This window comes from Engraulis encrasicolus, chromosome 12 (genome assembly GCF_034702125.1).
Source record: "Engraulis encrasicolus isolate BLACKSEA-1 chromosome 12, IST_EnEncr_1.0, whole genome shotgun sequence".
Lineage (NCBI taxonomy): Eukaryota > Metazoa > Chordata > Actinopteri > Clupeiformes > Engraulidae > Engraulis > Engraulis encrasicolus.
The window spans coordinates 4,009,247-4,014,246 of NC_085868.1; positions in this window are offsets into that span (position 1 = coordinate 4,009,247).

Genomic DNA, 5,000 nt, shown 5'->3' on the forward strand with positions numbered 1-5,000 from the left:
ATATGTAGAAAATTGCGTTTTCTCTCTATACCATGCCAGGCCATAGGCACACACAAGACTGACATTTTACAGACTGACATGAAGTGCAAGACAGGACAGGGAATAGTGATGGACAGGTAACAATAAGTGATACATAACAAATACAGTACAAATGAACATTTAACATTCAACATTTAACATGTAAACAGAAGATCAGATAAATATAATATAGAAAGAACACCAGAAGTCAAGCTTCAAGAAATCAAGCTTTAGTGAAGCATGGGTGCTGGGGCACATTGGATGGGAGAAATATGGTGGGGGTTGCATGAGGGACGAGTTGAGTGATGAAGAGCAAGAGTGCGGTTCCCGAAGGGGAGGGCAATGTGATGAAGGGACCATGACTGAAGGTTGTGGTGGTTATGCTCTGAGTCTTACACAAACGAGCCTGGCGGTGGAGCTGTGGTGTAGCGGTCAGATCCCCATTGGTACCCCAGCAGGTCCAGGGTCGAGTCCCAGCGGGGCAACTCTACTCCCCATCAATGCAGATACAGTAGTTCAGATAGTTTTAAATGGTTTAGATCCTTCCGGAAAATGAGTAGATGGTTCCCAGACTAAATCTCACTTGGGATGGAGTCTGGAGATAGCCATCCTAGGATCCTCCCATTGTACTTACCAGCCAATAGTATTCTCAGTCGTCAGTGATTGCAACACCAATGCACATGCATACATAAGGAAATATGCCAATTAAACACAGAATGCATTGCATATGCCAATTACGTATACAATGCATTACATATGCCAATTAAATGTAGGCCCTACACTGCATTACAATATAATAATTAGATCTAAAATGCATTAAACATGCCAATTACGTGTTCTTTATGTATCCTTTTCTGCTGCGATAGCCGCATGTTTTATGTATTAATTGCTGTTTGCTGTTTTAAATCTGATTACAGCTGTCGGTCTACACTGTGTGTGTGTGTGTGTGTGTGTGTGTGTGTGTGTGTGTGTGTGTGTGTGTGTGTGTGTGTGTGTGTGTGTGTGTGTGTGTGTGTGTGTGTGTGTGTGTGTGTGTGTGTGTGTGTGTGTGTGTGTGTGTGTGTGTGTGTGTGTGAGCATTTTTGTCCTTGGACTGACAAAGACACCCTCCATCCTTGATGTGCCAAAAAAACTCACACACACACACACACACACACACACACACACACACACACACACACACACACACACACACACACACACACACACACACACACACACAAATACTTATTGGACCCTCTGGACAGACGGACTGGATGAACATGTTTCCCTTCATATAAAGTCAATATCTAAAATGTAGACCTCTTCTACACAGCATGTTACACAAAGTCACGCATGCACGCACACACGCACACACACACACACACACACACACACACACACACACACACACACACACACACACACACACACACACACACACACACACACACACACACACACACACACACACACACACACACACCCTTTGATTGCAGACCTAATCAATCAATGCCAGATTAGCTGTAAGCTACTGCAGACATTACTGGCCGAATGCAGATTAAACACCTTGCAATCTACACACACACACACACACACACACACACACACACACACACACACACACACACACACACACACAGAGTGTATGTACGGTCACCCTTGCACACGCACATGCATGCACGCACACACATGCCCGCACGCGCACACACACACGCACGCACGCACACACACACACACACACACACACACACACACACACACACACACACACACACACACACACACACACACACACACACACACACACACACACACACACACACACACTTCATATCCCCATGCCACGGCCTTTACTTATCTCTCAATGTCAGAGCAGAGTGTGTGTGTGTGTGTGTGTGTGTGTGTGTGTGTGTGTGTGTGTGTGTGCGTGCGTCCATGCGTACGGCCAGAGGTTTTGAGCATGTAGGTAGATGCGTAAATGAGAGAGCTTTGATGGCCGACACACTAAGACAGACACGATCTTGAAGATCAAGATGGACCCTTGGAACACATACGCACACACACACACACACACACACACACACACACACACACACACACACACACACACACACACACACACACACACACACACACACACACACACACACACACAGACAGACGCGTGTGGGCACAAACACACACACACACACACACACACACACACACACACACACACACACGTTTAGTCTTTCTGCTAGCCCAAGTTTTGTTTTCCTTTTTTTCTTTAGAATATTGTTTAGATATAATATAAGCATTTAAATACAAACAATAAGCAACTTTGGCGCACCAAAGAATAGGTCACCTGTCAATGTGGCTATTGAGACTGAAATTGTTACTAGCCACAGCCAAGTTTTACCAGCAGTCAAGCCCTGACACACATACACACACATGCACGCACGCACGCACGCACGCACGCACGCACCGCAAACACAGATTAAGATGGACACCTTCTCTTGCACACACAAGCACTCTCTCTTTCTCTCTCTTTCTCTCACAAATTCTTCTGCATTATCAGAGTAAATGTGCAAGAGTTCACTGAAATCAAGGCTTTGATTCACATGACATAGACGCAGAGAGAGAGAGAGAGAGAGAGAGAGAGAGAGAGAGAGAGAGAGAGAGAGAGCTGGTATCCACATTAGCATGAATTAGTGTACACAGACCCTCCGACAGCAAAGGAAACATGCAGGCTCTCTCTTTTCCTGAATGCAAAGTGTATGAGAACTAAGTATTCAAGTGTGTGTGTGTGTGTGTGTGTGTGTGTGTGTGTGTGTGTGTGTGTGTGTGTGTGTGTGTGTGTGTGTGTGTGTGTGTGTGTGTGTGTGTGTGTGTGTGTGTGTGTGTGTGTGTGTGTATTAGCACTAAAACCCATTAAGGAACTGGCTATTATGCGAGTGTACCCCTGTATATCTGTGCCCCTGTGTGTGTGTGTGTGTGTGTGTGTGTGTGTGTGTGTGTGTGTGTGTGTGTGTGTGTGTGTGTGTGTGTGTGTGTGTGTGTGTGTGTGTGTGTGTGTGTGTGTGTGTGTGTGTGTGTGGAACGTTTAATAACCAACAATCTACTCAGATTAATGGTGCACTTAAACAACAGTTACGCCTGATAAAACACCACACTACACTACACACACACACACACACACACACACACACACACACACACACACACACACACACACACACACACACACACACACACACACACACACACATTCATGTGTGATTCATTAGTGATTGCATCTCATAAAGAAAGGACCTACGTACGTATGTATTGTATATGTATAAATAGCAGTATGTCTGAATAGCAGTTGCCCCCCCCCCCCCCCATAAAGAAAGGAGCAACATGGCATCATAGCAGAGTGTTAAGATAACACGCCGACTGGAACCATCTATTGCGTTAGCATTCACAACTCTGCATGTTGACTTGTGCCCCACAACACCCTGTGACGGGTTAGGTTTACGGATGCAGGGTTATGCGATTCACACAGAGAGCATCTCTGTGGCAACACTTTATAATACCGGGCCCTGAAGCTTCAGCCTTAGTGCAGTGGTTCCCAACCTCATTTTGACATCCCAATTTTTTGGGGAACCCATGCACATTTTTTCACGTCAAAAATGAAAACATGACTGAGCTACATAAGGGTATTAAACTTATAGATATTTATGGCAGTCTAAAATTGTAAATAGTGTTTCAAAGAGAAAAGGATTTGTTATATTAAGTAATATTTATCAGTATTTTTTTTTCATACACTTTCAGACATTTCAGGTGACCCCAAAATGGGGTCCCAGCCTAGTGTTGAAAAACACTTCCTTAGTAAATAATGTTTTAATTATTAACAAAACATTTACAAATGTTTGTGAATGGATAAGGAACACTATGTTAACACAGCAGGCTCAGCACAGTGACAGACATATGTATAACGTTCATTATGTCTAACTGTTTAAATCAACACTTGAGATGTTCTTTTACTTAAGAAGTAAAAGTGAAAAGTTTTATCTTTTACCTGACATGTTTCAAGGGTATAACTTCTTAAATAAAAGAAAATCTCAAGTGGAGCAGTCCTAGACGTTTGACCTCCAAAGAGCAGAAGAGATGTAGAAATGTCTGGCATTCAAACTCGCATCACACACCTCAAGCTGTGGGCGTATTATCTGCATATATCAGTGGACCAAAAATAATAATTAAAAAATAAACAAAAAAAGAATGACTTCATTTTAACACATAGATAGATACAATTAATGTAATATGTCCAGACTAGTGCTCAGTGTTATGCTTGATCTGCTTCCTTTTCGCTTTGAGAAGTGTCACGATTCCTCTGTCAGATTAGGTTAACACGGGCTAATGAGATATTGTAATTATATCACCTAAGTAACGACATATCTTAATTATGCCGTTGAACTATGGAGACATCTTAATGATGTCACTCAAACAAATCATGTGAGCTTTGGGGCACATAACGACTGCTTTTATTTAACACAATGGACCTGCCTGTCATTTCTTTGATGTCTTCCATCTTCAAATGGGTCTGCCCCTCTCCTTTGTATGTGTGCGTAAGTGTGTGTGTGTGTGTGTGTGTGTGTGTGTGTGTGTGTGTGTGTGTGTGTGTGTGTGTGTGTGTGTGTGTGTGTGTGTGTGTGTGTGTGTGTGTGTGTGTGTGTGTTTCTGAGAGAGCTAACTGGGACATCCTTTTACTAATTAGCAACACAATTATGAATTCCAGTCCATTGCTATAATTATCTCTTGAGCTATTCTGTAGTGAGTGTGAGTGAGTGTGTGTGTGTGTGTGTGTGTGTGTGTGTGTGTGTGTGTGTGTGTGTGTGTGTGTGTGTGTGTGTGTGTGTGTGTGTGTGTGCGTGCGTGCGTGCGTGCGTGCGTGTGTGTGTGAGTGCGTGCGTGCGTGCAATGCGTGCGTGCATGTATGATTGCGTTCAGGTGGGTGCGTGCATATGTGCATGTGTGCTTGT